Source organism: Pezoporus occidentalis, unplaced genomic scaffold, assembly GCF_034315485.1.
Source record: "Pezoporus occidentalis ecotype Australia unplaced genomic scaffold, CSIRO_AGI_Poc_V1 ctg175, whole genome shotgun sequence".
Classification (NCBI taxonomy): Eukaryota; Metazoa; Chordata; class Aves; order Psittaciformes; family Psittacidae; genus Pezoporus; species Pezoporus occidentalis.
In genome coordinates, this window is record NW_026913586.1 from 1074716 (window position 1) to 1096906 (window position 22191).

Consider the following 22191-nt stretch of genomic DNA (forward strand, 5'->3'; position numbering starts at 1 on the left):
ACTTTCCCAACCTGTGACATAGGGCTCCCTGTACGCATTTTTGTCCTTTATCAGTCCTTTCTGAAACTTAAACCTAGGAAGTATAGAAGGTAGGAAGGAGAACAAGGAGTGATTTGTTCATGAATATATCTTCAAGGAGCTTCCAAACTGCAGCTCCCACTCTTCATTGTTCCAGGCATGTCCCACATTGGCTACTGTAATATCAGAGGAATGCTTACTCCTGCTACTGCTGCTAATCTGGGAGCAGTCACGTGGCTCTTCTGTAATCTCTCTCTCTCCAAAAATTTGACTCTTAACTTTCCCTCGCTGCAGACATAATGTATATTGCCTTGACATGCTTCCAATTAGCAAACAAGCAAAATCCTGACCTGAAAGTAAAGCAAAGGGAGGGGGGGATATTTCTGAGAATAAAATTATGTGAGCCTACCGGAAAGGGAGAAGCGAAATCTGCCTCAGTCACTTCTGTTTGCCCTTGCCTGGGAGTTACTTTGGAGAAGATAATAAAATGTTAATCTGGGGAGAAGCTAAAAAACAGAAGTTGTTCTGAGGTGCAAATAAAAAAAAAGGGGGGGGGGGAAGCCAGCAGAATGTATCATTATTTATTTATTTTCATTCATTTACGTGTCAGATGAAGCTGAAAGCTGCCAGATAGCTTCTTTTCGACAGCTTGGAGTTACTGTTGGGAACAGATCCATGTATGGAAGCAAAAGCAGAAAAGCATAGATAAGCTGAGATCCAGCTATGCAAACCATCTTTAGAGACACTTAAAGGACAAGCACCCCAGCTCCTTTCTTTCTGGTAAATTTAGAGACACTATCATATGTGGGCTTTTTTCCATTCTGCTTTACCCACAACTGCTGAGACTCGGCTGGGGTAAGTGAAAAGCAATTCAAGTATTTCTTGGGAACACCTAGGTATTCAGCTAGACTGACATCCTGAGAAAAGCCGTAAATCTTGGGCTGTGGGATGACTCCAATAGCTGGATAGTGGTTAAACTCTCCAAGTACGGAACATGACATATAACAGCTTTGCCGCTGGAGGGACAGAAACTTTCCAAGTGTCTGAAACAGGCGGGAGAAAAATGTTGGAAAAGAAGCTTTTTATCACTCGTGGACTGGATGTACAGGCTGACTGATGTTAGAGCTTCAGAACACAGGGAGAGGGGCAGGAGGGATGGGAGGTGGTTTCCAGGGCCTGAGCCTTTCAGTGTTTCTATTTAGAAAAATTCATACAAATAGTCAAGGGCTTCTTCTCTGGTCTGCCCTACTTTCGTTTTGAGAAACATGTCTTATTTGGGTTGAGCTGACTGGACATTAGGAAGAGTTTGTTGTAAATGACTGTTGTTTTTCTTGGCACTTGGAGGCAGTTTCTCAATGTTCCTCTGTAGATTTGAGGTTGATTACATCCTGTGCAAGGATTTTTGGTACAGTTTTAACTGCCATTGCAGTGTTGTGAAAATTGACCCCAGCAAAAACAGCTGTGTGCTATTGTGAATACTTCCAAAGCACTGAAGTAGCAGCTCACTTTCAAACTAGCACTGAAATGTGTTAGTGCTGCGAACTGGGCACTGTCAGAAAAGCCAAGTAAACCCTTGGCAGAAAGGCTTTCTCCACGGAAGTGTTTTGTTTAAAAGAACACACAAAAAAAGCTTTCTGCAACCTTGGCTTAAAATCTTGTCGGTTTGCACTGGTACAGTTAAATGTGAGATTTTTCTTTAAATGCTACAGAATGGCATTTGGGTAACAGTTCATGTGCTTTCAGGTGTTATAATACAGTATTCATACTCCCACTGCAAAGTGCTAGGTAAATCTTTCTCATTTTTCAGGTGGTTAATAGACTGGAAAAAAACACTAGAACAGGTGAAGTGAAATCATACAGAAAGAACTAAAAATAATATCAGGAATATGACTGAAATTGTAGGAGATTTCCAGAAATTTGAAGGATGGTTGTAAAAGGAAATTACTAGACCGCAAATGTCAAACATCTCCACTAATGAATGAAAACACTTTCCCTCGTCCTTACATTAGAACATATAATGAAAGTGTTTGCTTGTAACTCCATTGTAAAGCCTGCAGCTGAGAGGGCCCATGCGTACAGCTCTCATTTCCCCTTACTAAGCTAGCATTTCAATGGATATTCCCACCTTCCTCTTTTTTTATACTCACTGAAATACGAATCTCTCTCTGTCTGATTTCCTCTCAAGTACTGTAAAGAAAATACTCAAAATTAAGCTGCAGCTGAAATTTGTCTGTGCCAGGCAAATTTCTCTTTTTTTTTACCTTTTAAATACATATGGGCCTATGTAAAGTTCTATAGAAATACAAGTACAGTAATTAATCTTTAAGTAATTGGGGTCAATAAATAGCTTTTTAATTGCTATTGAGTCATTGGAAAATAAATCTTTTTGCTGTTATTGCTATGAAGAACATGTCTGATTTCACAGTCAGATTGCATCTACTTTCTGTTGGATATGGTTCTGTTTCATAAATTGCTGTGAGCCTGGTGATAAACAAAAGGTATTCCCCAATTTTCCCCCTTTTTTTCCCCCTCTCTTCAAGACTATATGCTTCCCCTTTCCCAGAGACGACAACTAGCTGATGTGCATGGTCCCTGAGTAAGGCATTACAGTTGTGCTGGGCATGTCAAGAAGACGATGTCAGGATAGAACTGGAAAAGCTGGGACCTGTTTAATTTGATCTTCCCATCTGGCCCAGGGCCTGGGACAGTGTGGCCCAGTAGACAAAGCCCTGGTGGCAGGAGTCATCATTTGGCTCCCTGCCCCAGGGCAGGTTATCCCTTGTGCCCCCTCTTTCCATCCCTCTATCAAAAGCATTTTCAGGCAGGTTGTGTTAATCACTAGTGTTTATTATTGCTACTATTACTAGTAGTATTATTATTATTATCATCATCAATGTACTAATTATTATTAATATTTACTATTGATTAGTCATGGCCATTGCTAGTGTTTTTTATCTTGTGCAAAGCTGATGGGATCTCATTCAGAGCCCCTAGAATATGAATAGTCATACAAAGCTCTAGCAATAGTATCACTAGATGTCTTTTATAAGTGACTACCCCTTATGAGTGCTGCAGCCTCTGAGCACCCGCCACAAGGTCCTCCCACAAACCATTCTTTGCCAGAGTACAGGACGAGAGGGGGAAGGGGGAGTTCTGCTCTTTCTCACAATCAGACAGAGCGAGGCCACTGAGCTGAGCCAGGGCAGCACAAAACCCAGCAGTCGAGTAACAAGGGCAGAGCTGAGCTCAGTGCTTATTTTCACTAGCTGTGGACAAGGGGAAAGCCGCGCTTGCCCCGGTGGCACTTGCAGCAAGCAAGAGTATGTTGTGTGTCTCGTGCAAGGAGCCAAAGGCACACGGGACGCCTTGGGGCCACTAGTGGGTTTTGTTCCTAAATCTTAGTGTCTTTCATTTAAAAGAAATGCCCACACACGTGGGGTTCAGACATTGGGTCTGGAGAAGTCTTTGCATCACATAACCACAGCTGGTTCCTGAATTCAGACTTTCCTGTAAGAAGGGAAAGCCATGTTTGTGGTTTATAGTGCATACAAGAAGAGAGCATTCCTGAAATACACCTCACAGAGGAGAGCTACACCGTGAAGTCACTGAAGGAGGATTTCACAAACTGGCTCTGGCTTAAAGTAATGCCGGTGTGCATTCTTCTCCTTCAGACAACTTCAATGTTTTTTATGGTAATTCCCAAAGGATGGAGTTTGGACACCACCTCTGTCTTTTCTCTAGTAAGTCAGGAGTTTGGAGCAGATTCTGGGGACACATTGAGAGACTGATCCACTGCTCTGGCCAGATACATTTTATTGCCTATATGATAGAGAAAGGAGCTTTATGTAATGATTCAGCCTGTTCCCAACCTAGAAACCTGCAGACCCATGTGCCAATTCAAATCTGGTTTGCCCGAGGAAATGAAGCTCGAAGAATATGATGTTCCAAACCAAATACCTAAAAATGGGCAGCTGTCTTCTCTGCTTTTCTTGCTCCCAAAACATCATCTTTCTTTTCTTGTTTCTCTTCCTTCAGGGTAAGGAACAATGATCTATCCAGAGAGGGTTTCACCAGAGCACTAACAAAGACAGGCAGTTTTCTAGAAGGAATGGTATTTTAGGAGAAGTCTGTGTTTGCAGGCTGTAAGCACCACATGTAAGTACTGTAGCGTGCACCTTGATGCTCGCTGCTTGCAGTCTCATGCTTAGCAGCACAGATATGCCCAGTATCATATATGCTTCTTGTACCTTCATAACCTTTGAATTAGACTAGAATGGGAAGTGAAAATAGCCTGTGTTTTAGAGAAACTGTGCTGCCATTTTTGTTTCACTGTGTTAAACTCTGGGTGATCCAGGCGTACAAACCTCTTCTACTTTATGAAAATTTTGTTTATAATAACTGACTGCACAGCATGAAGAAATGAGTAAATAACCCCCAGGGACCTCAGCTGGTCTGAATCCAGCTGTCATTTTTGGTCACTTACAGACATGAACCACTCCTAAATTTCCATCCCCTGATGGGATGGCCAGAGGTGACCTGGATAGGCTGGAAGAGTGGGGTAGCAAGAACCTTATGAAGTCCAACAAGGACAAGTGTAAGGCCTTGCACCTGGGTAAACACAATCCAGGAGTGCAGCACAGGCTGGGATCTGCCTGGCTAGGGAGAAACTCTGTGGAAAGGGCTCCTGAGGGATATAAGCTTAACATGAGTGAACAGTGTGCAGTGTAGCAAAGAAAGCCAAGAGTGTGCTATATCGACACGAGCATCACCAGCAAAGATGAAGATGTCATTATCCCACTCTACTCAGATCTTGGAATACTGTGTTCAGCTTTGATCCCTGCTACACAAAAAAAGATGTGGACAGGCTGGAAAGGGTTCATGGAAGGGCCACAGAGATGATCAAAGCACTGGAAGCTGGCCATATGAGAAAAGGCTGAGAGAACTGGGTTTATTCAGCCTGGAGAAAAGAAGGCTCAGGGTGGTGGACACAAGATAATCCTGGGGAGATTCCAACTGGACACAAGAGAAAAATTATTCACAGTGAGAACAGCAGCCATTGGAATAATCTCCCCAGGGAGATTATTATCCAGTGGTGGATTCCCAAACACTGGACACTGTTAAGATTCAGCCGGACAGGGTGCTGGGCTATCTAGTCTAGGTCATGCTTTGCCTAGAGAGGTTGGACCAGATGATCCTTGAGGTCCCTTCCAACCTGGTGTTCTATGATTTTATGATCCTATGATAGAAACTGCTTTCAATGCCAAGCTGGAGTTCAGTTTTTACAACATACATTTAGATGATAGTAAGTTTTCAGGTATTCAACATGCTGAACCATGGTACTGCTGAATTGTGCTCACATGGTAGGAATCCTGGGACTGGGGTTTGAAGACAAGGCATTCAGCAAATGAGGAAAGCCTCTTTACAAATGCAGGGAAGAAAATAATAATCTGAATGTAAAGTTGCGTGCCCCGGAGCTAAAAAGCTCTGTTTTAGAGGTGCCCTTGGTATTTACCCTAAGCAGACAGCAAGATGTGCCAGCTGGGTATGGCTGCAGAGACCTTCCGCTGTTCCAAGGTGCTTCAGACAGGCTCCAGCCATGAGCCTCACTCTTCAGACCCACCATCTGCTGATCTGTGCCTCTATGGGAAGAGGCAACAACGTGACAGCTTTGAGCAGTGGTGGTGTCTTCTGCCAACCTACAGGTAAAGCAGGAAATTTATGAATTGACATTCATTTTGGAGTTCATCCTTTAAGAAACTCAGTGTTATTCTGGCAACACATGGAGGAAAAGCACAGCGACAATACAGTAAATCTGGAGGTCTTCAAAACTGTTTATTCATATCTAGGGCTCCAACCATCACTGTGATCTAATCGTAAATGTATTCTTATTGCATGGGGTCACTGCAGGGCAAAGCTGAAGTTGTTTGGTTTTCCACCCTTCAGCATATTTGGATTTCTTTTATATTTAATGCTGAACTTCCTCCTGAGTTTGGGATGTTTGTTTTTAGGATCTTTCTAAAATCCTTGGAATGCTGAACTCTGACGTTGCTAACATAAAATGCAGGTTTGGTTTCTGATGTCTCTAGCTGAGCCTTTTCCAGAGTCAGAGAGAGAAGAGAGGAGAGGAGAGGAGAGGAGAGGAGAGGAGAGGAGAGGAGAGGAGAGGAGAGGAGAGGAGAGGAGAGAGAAGAGAAGAGAAGAGAAGAGAAGAGAAGAGAAGAGAAGAGAAGAGAAGAGAAGAGAAGAGAAGAGAAGAGAAGAGAAGAGAAGAGAAGAGAAGAGAAGAGAAGAGAAGAGAAGAGAAGAGAAGAGAAGAGGAGGATGAGAAATATTAGTTTGACCAGAAGTTTTGTCCCTGGTATGTTTCCCATGTTAACCCACAGACCATGGCATATCCTGAAGGCTGCAAGACTAATCCCACATGACACCACCACCACACATCATTTTCTGCTTTTCCAGAAAACTGTCCTTCCTTTCATCAGAGCACCAGATTGGCTTTCCTTTCCCTCTCATATAAGCAAAATCAGGAAACTAGAGGAAAATGTGAAAACAGAAAAATATGGAAAGTGCAGGAATGTGGCCTGCAAAGCTATTGTTGCCTTTCTATCCCACCACCTTACTTGAGGCTTCCTTGAGTCCCTGTTGGAAACTTCTGCACACTAAATGTTCCCTTTTTGCTTTCTTCTCTATCTTGGGGTGTATTGGACACCCTTCTGTTGCAACATGGCCAGAAAGGGGTTGTGGTCTCCTCTTTGTCAGCTAGGTAGGTCCCTGCAGACTGCCTGGACAGCAATGTGCAAGGAGGCGAATGGCATGGCATCATCCTGGGCTACCTGTATCTAACTCACTGGGAGATGGGATGGGGTCCTTAGGTGCAGTCTACCTGAAAATGCTCCTCCAGGCACTTAGGTCTTCCAAGCTACAGGGAGATCTCACCAAGATCCAGAATTTCATCTGTAATGTTCAGCAAGCGTTAGGGAGCAAGGGGCAGGACATGAGCATACAGGAGGTGATGGGCATGGCCCACAGTGATCTGAACAGGGATTCAGTGTGTCAGGCCTCAGGCAGAAGCCTGAAGAGTCCTGAAGCAGCTGAGGAGAGGTGCTGGTCCACCTGAAGCAGCTCTGACCACTCTCAGGCCTTCTGAAGGGGCCTAGGGCTTGATGGGCCAGTCTTATCTCTTGGTCTAAAACCTCTTCACCTTTCCAGATCAGCTTACTTTGATGCCTGTTTCCAAAAGCAGCAATGATGCATCAAGGCTTCGGCTTCAGTGTGGGAATAGGGAGCCTCTGTCATTCCCATCATCAGCAATTGCTGTATCTCTACATTGGAACAAGGAAGCAAAACCAAGGTGACATCTACTTTCCCAGCATCTAATTCTCAGCTCATCACTTCTCCTGCAGTTTGGCCAGCATAGTATTAGAAATACCCCATAATATCTTTTTGACTTACAGAAAGGCACCAAGCAGAGACCTTGTTCTTCTGCCCTAGGTGCAGCAATAAACATTTGGATTTGCTGCTAGTTTGTTGAGACTGCCAACATGTACACAGTGAAAGTAAACCCTTCCTGCAGCCACAGACCACAACATGCTAGTGATCCATGGTATTATCCTGTTATTTAGTGAATCATTGTTGCTGCTGAGAAACACACAGCCAAGTAAGTTGCTAACAATAAGAGTGGATGTGAGAGACAAGTGTTTGCTTTACTCTGGTGTAATTTATTCCATATGGTCCTTTAAAGCATGTCAAATATTAAGTAATTTTGGCCTGCCAACAGTTATTTCAAGATGACCTCCTGGATTTAGCCTACTTTTCAGAGCATAGCTGTTTGAAACAAGGCTCTGAAAACCTCTCCTGCCCAGGATAAATGCCCAGTTCAGGAGCAAGACAGATGTTCTCAGTTGCCTTATCTATAGCTGGATTAAGTAGGTCTCCATTTTTATTGATTGTCCAGAATAGTGATGTTTACTGCTGATCTGCTGTGACACATTTCAGATGTAACCCAAGGAGTTAATACAGATTCAACTTCTAGCATTTACCTCCCATATGTGTTCTTTCAAGTTGCTGATGAGCCATATCTTTGTGGAAACCTAGCAGGCTTTCTAAGTCATCTTGGTAGTGTTAATTCATGGGCAAAATACTGCAAAAGGAGATACGCAGCTGTGAAAGTTGTCCTCATTGCACTCTCTGGCTACAGTACTCAAAGCTTTAATACAATGAGCTCCAGCACCACAGTGGACCCTTGTGTGATGTCCTGCACTTGGGTTCTTGCTGTGCTGTGCAACAGCCCTTGTCCACAGCTTGGAAAGCAAAGACATTAAAAAGTTACAGGAAATAGATGCTTCAAGAAACATCTTTCTCAATAACTGAGAGATTTGCCTTTTGGGTTGAGTTGATTTAATCTGAAGTGAATTTCTGAGACTGAGACTAACCAATACTTAGAGCATTTTAGAGCCTTGCTGATAACCTCATCATTCCCCTGAAGTGTGACATATCTTCAACTTATCCTAGACAAAACAGTTAACCTTGAAAGTTCTCTGCTGCGAGTGTGTATGAGGATCTGTGGTTCTGTGGAGAGCAAGCACGTTTTATTATATGAGAAAACTTCTTATCTGCTTAGTGAGCAAGGATTTGTCTCTTCAGCTACACATTGCCGGGTAAGGTTCAGGACAAATCATGAGTACTTTAGAAAAATTAGTTAGTCCCTTTCTAGACACTTGAGAATCTTACAAACTGAAGCCCCCCCCTGAGGATCCATAATTCAGTGACAATCATTGCATTTTTAGAGGCTGGGGCAAGCTGTCTAGGTGTGCACTTCGCTTCATGTGTGCCTGGAAAGTGCCTTAGTGTGTTAAAATGCCTGAAGATGTACCTCCCTGATAATGCACTGGAAAAATTTGGTCCTTGACCTTTAATTTCAGAGTTCTTACCTTAAAAATAACCAAGCAGACTATCTTTGAGCATGCTTTGATGCACACACCTAGAAGAATGCTACAAAGCTGTGCCACTACTCATGTTTTCTAGACGTTTTCTGTCCCTGCTGGTTAAAACATACCTGATTTTAACATTCTTTTATTTGAAACAGACAATCTGATTATTTTGAAACGTGCCTTGATGTCTGCAGCCTACGGAAAATTACAGAACAAGACAAGCTTGAAGACTCTAACATTAATAAAGCTGATGTTTTGCCAGCACAAACTGCCTTCATCCTGAGTTGTAACTCCATCTCTTGTCTTTGGAGTAGATTCTATTTGACACGTGTCTTTTCTTTTGTGGCTGCAACTTTAGCTAGTTTTTTCTACCCAAAACATTTGCAGGAAGACACTGCTGAGTTGGGCTCTTTGAAGAGCTGGAGGTGTGTTGAATGTGGCAGTTGTGCATGGCCTGATTGACTTAAGATACAGCCACAGACATGCGTAGCTTAGCTCACTTGTGTTTCCCTGTATTGTTCCTCAGCTGTTGAACTCTTGTGGTGCCAATGCCCACACTTAAGACCCTCTGTAGAGTCAGGAGAAATGGGGACTAAGTCCCTCCTGACCATGAAGGCAAGCTGGACACAAGAGGTGGAAACAGTAGGTTTGTTTTTCTGCTTCAAACTGTCACAACTAAGCACAGGGCTGATCGACAGCCCCCAGTCAGTCCTGAGTATGTCACTTGCTTTACCTTGTATTCTGCATTTGCCCCTTCTATTCTTCCCAGGTTTTGCTTCTTTATCAAGTGTTTTTCCTCCCAGACAAGCCATACACCTGTATTTACTTTTCCCCCACTGGCCCCAGGTTTCCTGACTTCATACAGTTATTTGCTACTCATGATATGGTTGCCTTGGTAATTTCTACTTCAGTAAGCAATTAAGCTAGTAACCTGCTTTTGTTATATGCAATTTTCCTCTTTTCTACCATTTTTCATGCTGCTGTATAGTTAGTGTAACAACAACTTGTCAGGGACAGTCTGCTGCATATACATTACTCCTTATGATCTGCAGGCTCTGGTTGCTTCTCATCCCCTTACTTCAAGTTGTATCTGATACAGCCATAAATCAGGGTTAACCAAGACATTATTTTGCCTTTTTTATGAGGAGTGCCCATGTGTGCCCTTGTGCAGTTGTCTCATTAGAGTTGCAGTTTGGTCAGAGCAAGACACTTGCATACTACCTGCAGTTCAGGCTTCCAGCAGGGCAAGTGAAAGGAATCATCACAGCAGAACAAGTGTTTCCAACACAAGTCTTCCTGTGCTTCCAGCTCCTGACAGCATTGGGTAAGCTTCCAGGTACCTATGGCTGAGACAGAAAAACTAATGGAAAATGTGTCTGAGGTAAATGGTTATGAGCCTGGAACAAAGCTTGACAGGACAAAATAAAAGTAGGATATATTACGGTCTTCAGAGCAGCAAAAAGCTCTCTTGCCCAGTGTCCAACTGGCTAAATTGCTCATCCATCCAGGAAACAGGCCACAGCCTGGAACCAAGGCCAGTCTGCTCCCTGGTTGCATGAGCTCAGATAGCATGGCCACCTAGATCTGCTCTTCCAGCAGAGCCCTAAATTCCAATGCTCTGTTTTCCTACCCCAAATCTTTGTCCAAAGCTTAAAGGCAGGTTTTCTTTTCTTTCACCCTACTAACCACAACAGTGGTTTTCTTCTTGTGATGTGCTGAACATCTCCTGATTGTTCACCTCTCAGATGCATCTTCCTGATGAAATGATGTTGAGAACAACGTCATTTACATCTCATCTGACCTCAACAGAGGTCTCATCCTGATGTTTCTAATGCCATTTGGAGGTGAAACAAGGCAGAGCTAAGGCACAGGCTGGTGAAGTCAAAGCGATAAGGAGGCAAGGAAGATTTCTGACCATCCTGCAAGGACAGCACAGATTAGAGCCCATTATAGTGAAGACAAGTTTCACTTTAACAGAAGTTATTTCACGTCCTCTTGCCTAATGGGCTTGGTTTTTGCAAAGTGTTCCATCAGCTTTCTTGACCTGGAATATATAAATAAAATATAAATAAGGTGCTTTATGCAGCTGAGGCCATTCACTTCTCACTTTTAATAAAAAAGTCTGTTTTCCTTGGAATATCCAGCCTCGCTCAGGGCTGGCAAACAGATGGTACAGAGGAGGCCAAATTGCCTTCACAACCAGGGGCCACAGCCAAAGTCATGCACTACATCCGATTCACCCTGCATCTCCCACTGATAGCAACGGGAACCTTGCACACAGGTCAGATGAAGGATATGGCCTCGTGTGACACCAGAGCTGTTGAAGAAACATCATGGTCCTCAGTTTGAAGGACATAGCTCCCAAATCTTGCCACATTATCATGGTATTTTCACTTTGGTTTTTTTTCTTAAAGTCCCAGCTCTTAAAGTCCTTGATTGCATATCGCTATTTCATCTCTCTTATTTAACTTACTTCTGGTTACCAAGTAAATTGGAACAAATCAGACTTCTAGATTTCAAAGTAGAAGTCAAATCCAGAGAACACGGTATTTGGTGTTTTTTAATCCTGGATTTGGGAGGATGTTTTTTTGTTCCCAGCCAAATTTCTTTCAGGCCAGTGCAGCCTTGGGATGACGGTGAAAAGAGCTGGAACCTCAAGCAGGGAGTACTGGTGCCTGCTCGGTTGTAGTGGTGCCCTCAGGCTGGCATACTGTAGCTCCATGGCCCCTTGCAGGACACTCATCTTGAAGCAGTGAAGTCCCTAGTCTATCGCTTTCACTGGGAAATGCATTTAAGTTGACCTTGCACCTGCATTTTTAATTCCTGTATTCTGCATTTTTGTTACAGCAAAAAGCTTTGCTGGTTTTAGTGGGAAAAGATGCTAAGGGACAGGCAGTTCAGCAGGTGACATCTGGTCCTTCGTTTTCCAGTGACACAGGCTAGAAACTGTTTTTTGCCTGTGAAATGGGATGGGAGTGAGATGCCAACATTACATGCACTGCTCTTGAGACAAATGACAGCTGTCAGAAGGCTGCTGAGTTTCTACTCCTTTGAGAAGAGTAAGAAGACAGTTTGCACCTTTTACATCTCTTACATTAAGCCCAGGCACTGAAGTCATTCTGCACACATATTGCATTTTCCCTGGTTGGTTGTTTTTCCAAAAGAAAACTCTGAAGCAGAATTTGAAGAGCATATGGCTTGTTTCGTCCAGTAAATGTTTGCAAAATACATGCAACTATCCCCATTCCCAAGCTCCCTAAATTCATGCCCGGCCCCTCTAACAAGCTCTGCTTTCAACACCCACATGGCAGGTGGTTTCCAGTGCAAATACTCTTCTCTGTCTGCCACAGACAAGCAAAGCTCTGCAAAATTGGCCAGTCAATGCCAGTCTTCTTCCAGGAAAACTCTCTCACAAGCTGTTAAACGCTATGCTCATCCATTAGTGCTATGGATTTATTGTTTAAACCTGCATAAAACGTAGCGTGGGGCAAGTACTTGGGAAAAAACTCGAAAGCAGCATAAGCATGGTTTCTTCAGTTACCTCTCTGGGCTTCCAAAGCATTGCAGTGGGAGCAAACCTTATGCTACTGATTTTTCATTGGTGTGCCAAAACATCCCATTGAGCACTGCTGTCTCCCTGGGGTATAGGCTTTACTCTCGGTTTTACAGGGATAGAAAACACCTTCCACACCCAAGACTTCTGGCTGGCCAATGGACAACTGTCATGCATTTAGACCTTCCTGGGGTCATCAGGACTCAGACTGTACCAGCTACTTGGAAACAACTAAGGAGGCACTGCCTGGAGAGCTTAAAAAGACGTGTGTGTTTTCCAGCACACTGAATTGCCCTTCATATTCACTGCTGTGTCCCACTCCATCCACCACATTTCTAAATTTATTCTCCAAAGAGCAAAGGCAGTTTCAAAGGTGACAGTAAAAGAGAATGCTCAAACTGTTGGAAACTATATTTTTGAGCATCTTTTTTAGAAACACCACTCTCAGGGATCTTCGGGTCTCTGCCAAGAACATGCAGAGGAGAGCCAGAGAAGGTTCAGTGGGCTCATCCTCAAGTCTGCTGCAGTGAGCAGCAAAGACAGATGGGTGGCAAGCCAGAGGTGACATCCCATCTGCTCCTGCAGGGTCTCTTTGCCATCTCCTGAGGGACTCAAGGAAAACAATGACCAGATATAAATAACCAATGAGGATTCACTGGTTATCCTCCAGCATTATCTGAACCTGCAGAAGCTAGAGCAGAAACCAAAGCATCCCATGGTGGACGTGTTCCAGACAGGCCAAGAAAGAGTGGTGGGACAGCTGCTCAGAAGTGAACATGCTGTGGCTGAGCTGAAGACTGACCTTGTCCTGACCACTTGTCTCTTATAGGGAATATAAGGCAGGAATTTTTTAAGCAAGAAATACTGAGGGTTTTTTCTTTTCCCCTTTCTCTAAAATGTGCAGGAGCTCAAATATCTTTTTTTCACAAGGCACTGGGCAGAGAACTGGCCTGCGCTATTCTTTCCAGTGCTTGAGACATCACAGTCCACTAACCCCATTCTTTGCAGGGAGGAATTGTCTTTCTGCTCAGCATATGTAGACAATACCCTGAAACCTCCCCCAGCAACTGCAGAGAGATGCAGGCTGCTGTCATAGCAAGCTGTGGGTGTGCATGAATGAATGAATGAACCATTCGTTAGTACTGGCATGAGAATCTCCATGGTTGTGAGACTACTAATTAGTGGTTGTAAGTGAGTTTGCAATGGTAGGTGTTCACTTACATGGCTGCAAAGAGAGACAGGTAAGGAAAAGCAACCAGAGCAAACCACTGCCTCTCCCACCATAGCTTAGGCTGCAGTCATGATGAAGCATGGATGTGCCCACACGACAACAAACTTGCTGTGTCAGGACATGAGCAGTCTTGTTGCATTTCTGCCTGGAGCACCCAGCAGAATACAGGAACATTTGCTCAGCTTCACCAGCAGATCTCAGAGCCCATGCAGAGCTCTGTGCTGTTACAGCTCCCACTTCAGCTATCTTGCCTGAGAAAAAGCCATATGAACCACAGCCATTGCAGTGTGGAGCAGCCCTATAACACAGTATCTCCTCTCACCATTTGGGCTCACTGTCCTCCCTACTCCCAGACTTCCACTCTTTCTTTCAGAGCCCAGCCTCACCTTTCTCTTGGAGGCTGTGAAAGATGTAAGTCTGAATGTGCGTGGAAATGGGTGTGAGGGACTGGGGAGTGGTCTTCACCTTCTCCCAGCCTTTCAGAGTCATATCCCTCCTAACCAGTCACTTCAATATGAAAGCTGCTCTCAGGTGCAGATGGGATAATGCTGCATCTCTGCTTCACCCTTTCTGTCCCAGTGCCATTAAGGCAGGGTGATAAAAAGGGTTTATTTATATGGACTAATGAGCATCACCACATACACTGAGAAACTCTTGTTTCTTTCAGCTCCCCTCAAAGGTCACAGAAATCACTCACCTGAAGCAAGCTTTCTGAGGGTTTCAGCAGGAGGCACTGGGAGACAGGAACATACACTGCAAGCTGCAGAGAGAAGTGAACTGGGGATGTGCTGGATCTTCAGAGAGAAGCTCACCAGTGGATCCCCATTAGTAGAGTTAATGTCTTAGAGTTCCAGAGGAGTTTGGTACTATATTCAGTGAAAGAGCTGGGAAGTAGGTCAGCAACATAACTGAGGGAGAGGGGGAGCTTTATGGAGAACTTCATGGCTGACAGCTAATTAAACTGAGTTCCACTGCTTACTATTGCAGTGATTACATTTCAGTGTGCAGGGTGAAAAGCAACAGCAGGGATTGTGTTTGCTGCAACCTTTGTTGCAGCAAACAACAAATTATTGTCCAACCTGTGTTGGATAGCGTGAGCATTCTCTTCTGCTCACACTGTCCATTTGCTATGACATCTTGTTGACTGGCATCAGTCTTGCATCCTGCAGCCACTGCCAAACCAAATGCCACTGGTACACATCCACTGCTCTGCTCTGGCCCTGATCAGAGGGCAGCACTGTGGATTGTCTACACATTAAATTGAGCTCATTTTATATCAGCGGCCCTGCTGGGAGAATTGAGTCCCATGAAAGTACCACATATGGCCAGATGCAACTTTATCCCTTCTCTAAAGAATTTTAAATCAAAAGAGGTGAGACAGACAATCAGAGTTAGCTACTGGACACAAACCATGGGTTTTTCCTAAACCAAATCCATATTTGGAAATGCCTGTCATCCCATGTGTAGGTAATAAGCTCTTAAAGTGAAACCAAAGCTAAGTAATATCACTAACAGCTGCCAGTCTAATAACAAGTAGCTGTGGTTTTGGTTGGTCAGTTCATCACAAAGTGCTTTACGAAAGAGTTTTGTGATGTTTTCCACATCTTACACCTCATCTTGAACAGAGAAATTTAGTTTCCCATCTCAGAAGGACATGATGATGCAGAGATCTTTTGAGTTTGGGTTGTTTGGTTTTTTTTTAATTAAATAAAAAAAAATAATGAAAGGAGTGAGAGGATGAAAAGAACAACTGAAAGCCAAAGGTAAAATTCTGGCTTGCTGTCTTGCCAGTGGTGACAAAAATTACAGGCACAGCTGACAAGATAAGACAGAGAAGATGTAAGAGGGTGCAGGAGCTAGTATAATGGCTCTGCTTCTCCATGGTTCTTATTGCACCTGAGGATATGGGTGTAGAGGGCTACTGAAGGTCACTGGGTATTTGCAAATACCAGTGTGTGAGTTATTAGCTTTGGTCCTATTTTAAGTTCTTAAAGACAGAATTTTGCCTGGAGGGTGGGACAATGGGTTCATCTGCTCCTTGCTGGAGCCAGCAGTGGGTGGAGGACTCATTCAGGCATGGTGAAAGGGGAATTGCCCCCAGGAAGGACACTTAGGCCAGCCTGAGGTGTAAGCAACTCATTTTGTTCCAGGCTGCTGGCTTTCTGCAGGATCTCCCCAACACTGATGAACTTTCCCTTTGCAGAACAGGAGGCTCTGTGGGTTCAAGGGGCTGACCTGCACATAGCCAGATGTGGGGTCAGTTCCCAGGAGGGCCCCAAATGCCCCTTGTTTGTCACCCCCTTGCCTGCACTGTCCTTTGCGGACACCACAACACTGGTGATGCAACTGGGGAGTGAACCACAACCTAAGGCTCCTTGGGATGCTCCTACCTCCCCATAGCAACCATGGGCAACAGTGGGGCACAATGACAGACACAGCAAGACACCCCCCTTCTTGCTTCTCTTCTCACTACCTCTCGCAGGGCTCACTCACAAGTGGGGACGGGCTTGGCCTGGCTGGGAGGATGCGACGAGCCACGGCTGAGGGCAGGCAGAGCATCAGTGGGGACTGTCCAGGGCAGCACAGGGGGCAGTCAGGGCAGGGCTGGGGGCTGCCCCAGGCAGGGCGGGCAGGGCTGCTGGGGGTGGGTCCGCATCCAGCCCTGCCTTTCAAAGTCCTTCGCTCCGAGGAGGAAATAGGGAAATATTTCCAGCGGCAGCAGCAGCAGCAGTAGCAGCAGGAGGGGGGTTGAAGCTGCCACCGCGGAGGAGGGACGGCGGGTTTCTCTCTCCGGGATGCGGAGGGAGGGGAGGCTGCCTGCGGGGCGGGCCGGCTGAGCGCATCCCCGGGGCTGTGTGTGTGTGTGCGTGCGCGCGCGCTCCCTCCATCTCTCCCTCCATCCCTCCCTTCCTCCTTCTCTCCCTCCCTCTCTCCCGCCCGCCGCCGCCGCGCCGCAGCCGCGCACCGGGGCTCCGGCACCCGCCCCTCGTCCCACCGCGATGCCTCGCCGCTGCTGAGCCGGCCCCCGGGCGCCCGCTCCTGCACCCCCCGCCCTCCGACAGGTAGGACCGCGACCGGCCGGACCCAGCCCGGCCCCGACACCGGTTTCTACACTGGGGTCCCTGGTGTCGGGGAGGATGGGGGCGGAGGGATGGGGGGCCAGGAGCCGTGTGGGAGATGATGGGGAGGAGGGGGTAGGATGCTTCCCGCTCCCTCCGGCCTCGGGAATGCGTTTTCCAGCCCAGGCATGGCACCTTTGGGAAGACGGTGGGGCTCGCCCCCCTCCCCCGCCGGCCAATCGCAATATGTCGCGACAGGAGGCGCGGCTGCGACGGAGGGCTGCCTCCTCCTCTACCCCTGGGGCCGGGCACTGCTGGGCAGGTGGGGATGGGAAGGATGCGGGAGCAAAGCGGCTCCCCTCGGGGGGCTTACGGGCATCTTCGCCCGCACGACGCGGCGGAGAGCGGTGCCTCCGCCCGGCGTGGCTGTTCGTGCCTCCGGGCAGGGCTGCTTTTTCTCCAGCCCCGGGCTTTCTGCCTTGAAACGGTTTCCGAGCTGAGCGGCCGGAGCCACCTGCAGCCACGATGAAATTCCCGTTTTCGTCCCGACCAGCATGTGTTGTTAAGGGCTGGCGTTAAACTGCGCTCATCACGTAGGCTTTGTCTAGGTGGAAGCATGGCTGGGGCTCTTCTGTCATCTAGAGTTTAATTCTTTAACCGTAGCCTTGTTGCTTCCCCACACTCAGCTCTGTCTCCAGGGCGAGAGCCAACTGCCAAAACGTTGCAGAAATGCAGCAAGCACTAGGGAGAACTGGAGTCTAAAAATGAAAGCTGTAGTAAAACCACAAGGTCACAGGCATGTGGGTGCGAGTGATTTCAGGGCTCCTCTGCTTGCGCTTCGCAGGATGCTGTGTCTCCAGTCCCAGACGTTGGACATCCATGAGCCAGGCAATGGAAATGGGGGCTGAGACAGGCTGGGGTTCTCTGCGCACTCTCCCAACACCTGCCCAAGCATTCATGTGCTTTTTCTCACCAGCACAAAGGGAAGAGGTGCACACTTATTTAGAAAAGGGAAGCTTGGACACTTGCATGTTGATGGCAGCCAGGGAAAAAAAGAGCTGTGCTATATCACTTTGGCTGGGGCAGTGGACATCACCAAAGAAAGGCATTTGTGTTCCTCTGGGTGCATCTGATAAATGTTTCTTTCTCCCCTTTTCCTTCTGATTGGTTCTTCAATAGCAGCTTTGCCCATTTTCCAGCAGAGGTATTTAGCCCAAATAGGGAAATAACTCAGCATTTCTAGAGCCATTATCATGAACCCCCACCACTGTCTCCCCAGGAAAGTTGATGCACTGCCTAACTCCTCTTATACCCCACCAGCTTTGCTTCTCTGGAGGCATAAACAGCTCCTAAGCCAGTGCTGGGGAACCACGCTGCTCAAAGCTTCCTCTGTAGCAGGGTTTGTGTTGCAGATGTTTGAGGAGACTGGAGGTACTCTTTGTGCTCAGCATCCCTGAACGCCAACACTGAGTAACGCACTTTTAAGCTGATAAAACTTTGCTTGCTTCTCTCTCCCCCACTTTCCCTAAGCTTTTTGTGATCTTCTGGCTGTGAACTGCTCCCGAGAGTTCAATATTCACTGTTCTGCAGCTGGCCAGGCTGTACGTAGTTTGCTCTCCTGGCACTGCTGTACATGGCAAAGCATGAAGTTGGCTCATGTTGGAGTTCTTGGGAGTCTTCACAGCACCTTGCATGATGCCATAAAGGCACAGCCATTTCTCTGCCTGTTTGGGCCTTTAGTATTGTCCTGATCTGCTCAGCATTGTCTGGGTTGCAATGTTCCAGTCTTACACCTAGGACAGAATGTGGTTTTCTGCTGGAGATATTTTTTTGAGGGGGGGATACAGTCCTGCTGGCTTGCCAGGGAAAAGCCACTCTTCTCCAGCATCCTAATGAAACTCAGATCCTATAATAAAGCCTAGTGTGCCCCAGGCATGAACATCACTGGGCAACCAACCAACAGGCTGGTCATAGACAACACACATGGCATGCAATACTGGCTCTCCTTGTAACCAGTACAGTGAAAAACCTGGAGCTCTGTTCAGTCTCAGGGTGCCGTGATCTACATGTACTCCCAGCTCATGGACATTGGTGCCCACAGCTGTGCGAATACTGGGTCTGCTGCAGGGTGCTCAGTGTGCTGTGCCATTGGGAATCTGGCATCCAATATAGGCTGAGCTCACCGACTGGCTTTTCTCTCACCAAGGGTGTGAGTGCTATCTCTCCAGCTATTTTCAGGCAGCTTGTAGGAACTTAGCTTTCTCTGCTATCTCTAGTCCTCTAGTGATTTTAACTGAAATTAGGGAGAGCAATCTGAAAAGGCAGGCAGAGGTGGAAACTGAATTCATATGCCTGGCTTCCTAAGGAAACCTGGCTGATTAATAGAGGTGAGATTTGCTGCTGCAAGGAGCTCCTGGGGAAACAGAGAAGGTGGGGAACACTGGGCAGGAGGGACAGGTGGTTAAATCTTGCTTTTGAGATAAGCAGCCAAGACCTGGCAAACACGTGGGTTAGGCTCCCTTTCCTGAGATGTGGTGGTTTAAGAGCTGAGCATCTGCTCGGCACTAGGGTTCAGCTCCCTCTAGAGTCAGCAGTTCAAGAACTGTACCTCTGGATGGAGACTCTCCTTTTACCACCCTTCACCAGCCAGGACAAGGCACCCAGCTGACTGACGGAGCGTGCCAGGGTGGGTCTCCAGCCCAAACTAATCTGCTCACCTCCTGTCTAGGACCATGTCCAAATCACCCAGGTCCACAACCTGTATTCACCTCAGCCTTACTACACACACACTCCCAGGGATGTCTCCCACCTCTTCATCCCTGGATGGGTGCAAGAATATGGGGCTGCTGACTTGTCTCTGCTCCCTTGAAGCTTTCTGTTCCTCCTTCCCACAGAGCCCAGGAGAGCATCCCACTGCACAGGGGACCCACACACAGCTACAAACCAAGTGCAAAAATGGACCCAGAGGGAAGAGTGGACACAGGCAGACAGAGAGGAAAGCAACAGGCCTGCTAATTCATCTCTCCTGGCCCCTATGGGATATCTCTGGGCAGATGCTTCCTTCCAGGCTGCCCAGGAGCCTCAGGCTTATTAACACTGTTTTATTCCCCAACACTCAGAGGAGGTGCTCTTCCCGTTTTACAGAGGAAGACACAGAGCACAGGGAGGTGAAGGGCTGCCCTGAGAACGCAGAGGGAGTCTGTCTGCAGGGCAGCCTCAGAGGTGGCTCTTGGAGAACAGGAAGATAGCACCTTGCTTAAACCAGCAGGGGAGATCCGCAGGCAGAGGAAGGCATTAACAGCCCAGGAGGAATAATCGAAAAGCGGCTGATGCTGCTTAATAAAGACGAGGACAAAAGCAGGTGGCAGGGACAAAGAACTAGTCTGGAAAGAGCAGTGAGTAGGAGAGGAGATATATAGATACATATATGTATGTATAAAAATAAATAAATAAAAATATGACCCTAGAAAATATTTCTCCTTTGGTTCTCATTTCCTGACATTTTCCTTGCTGAGATCTTGAATCCTGGGGCAAAGGGACGACTTGCCGTTTGGTCTCCACGCATTAAAAAGCAAGGCTGGAATTCCCTGACAAACACTTTCAAGCTCTGTCTTTACAAGCTGCCCCCAAATCCATCCAATCTGGCTGAAAATTTTATCTCGAGGATGTTTTATTTTCTCTATTTATGTTTATTTTGGAAAGTTGCTGGGGAAATTGTGGGAGGAGATAGGATGTTTCATTGAAGAGATAGGATACTTGGAAAAATCAGTTGCACACTGATAATTGTTCTTTTTTATGTCCTTTACAGAAAAGAGGGTGGCCTGGTGTGTATTTTACTTGATTGGCTTCATGGAGGGCTTGTGCCTCTGACTATATCTGGAAAGGTTTTAATGGGTTTTTTGTACTAACGCAATGAGGGTGCTGATGGCCTGAACATCGTTCTCCTGATGTGAAGATGTAGAGGGTCATAGGCAGGGTTACCAACAGGCTGTGTCTGTTCTGGGGTAGCAGGACTGGGTGGAAGGGAGAAGGAGCTGGGCAGAGTCAGAGCAGGGCTGTGAGCCAAGGGTTTTCCAAGCTGTGTTTAAAGTGCTGTCACACTGTGCAGCCTGAGTGGCAAAATGGTATTTGGACATAGTAGCTTTCCTCCACAGGTCCGGATGCACAGCCAGCATGGCAGTAGGATACTCTTCTTTTAATGGGTAAAAATCACAGCTGACAGGAGCTGCTTTTTACCAGAGGTGTGCCACAGCTCAGCATCAAGATCATAAGTGAAGCTAGCAGAGCCTGTGGCTGCCCTGACAAATCTCCAACCACTCTGTACCTTTCAGGGCTGCTGGAATCCATTTTGTGTCCCTTGTCTGTAGGAAGCTGGACGCAGGCTCTTGGCTGGTTTACTGATTGATGGTGAGACACCAGACAATTTGTTTGGGCTTCTTTTTTTAACCCCACCGTCATGTCTTTTCCCACTGCAGGCTTTGCTTAAGTTGCCCTGCTGTGAAGCCAATTGCTGCTTTCAATAAGGCACAGGTCTGCAGGCTTTGACATGGCCAGGGAGGGTCAGCAGGAGAGGAGAGGTTTGCTAGCCCTGTGGAGATGGGGCAGCGGGTATGAATCCCACCCGTGGAGGTGAGGTGCGCAGTGCTTCCCTCAGGAAAGGCTGGTTATTACTTGCGGTAGACTCTTAGGTGCTATTCTGCAAGAGAAACTGGAAAGGGGTGCTGTGACTTGGAGACTTAAGGTTTGACCTTGGGGTAGAAGCATAGGGGCACATAACTTGAAACAGCCATTCTTGCTGTGAAGCGGGGATGACACACACACTTGCTGGCTAGGAGAGCCTGTCATCTCACTTGGGGGTTGCTGTCTTCATCAGGGACACTGGCAGAGGAGTGAGTAGTTGTCTTGTTTGAAGGCTCTGTCTCTCTAGCTTGCAGGCTAGCTGTGCCTTGCAGCAGCTGCTAGCTTCTTCCTTGTCAAAGTTTTTGGCCCCTCTAGCTGAAGAGAGACCATCTTTCTATCTTTCTTCTGCTCCTGCAGCAGCAAAGGGGGTTTTGAGCAGCGAAGCACCCTCACTAGCTCCTCTCTGTCTGTCTCTGACTGTGGGATGGGGAAGAGCTGGCTGGGAGTCCCCGCAGTGTTGCAACACGGTCCTGGTCATGTCCCCACAGCATGTCAAAAAGCAGCTGCTCTCATGTGAAGGGCAAACTTCCTTCTGCCCCTCAACAACCCAGCAGTCACCCTGTGGGGACAGGGGGCTGCTCCTACCTCCCGCACACCAGTGACAGGGCTGTGGGGACACCCTTTCCCATGCAAGCCGGCAGTAAATTCACAGTAACGATGGCTATTACGAATCTGATATCTCACTGGGGTCGTCACCGTTGGCTGGCATCGGTGGTGGCT

The 22191-nt window shown here is 46.8% G+C and overlaps 1 protein-coding gene across 7 annotated transcripts in view; it reads left to right on the forward strand.

Moving 5' to 3' along the window:
• Positions 1-16443: 16443 nt before the first annotated feature.
• Positions 16444-22191, forward strand: part of SLC8A1 (solute carrier family 8 member A1) — a 113831-nt gene continuing 108083 nt past the window's right edge. For 6 of the 7 annotated variants that reach the window (XM_062614343.1, XM_062614345.1, XM_062614347.1 and 3 more), the window contains exon 1: positions 16690-16794. The gene's annotated coding sequence lies outside the window, so the exon portion shown is untranslated. Of the gene's footprint in view, positions 16795-22191 lie in introns of all 7 variants that reach the window. The other variant, XM_062614349.1, reaches the window with a different exon arrangement.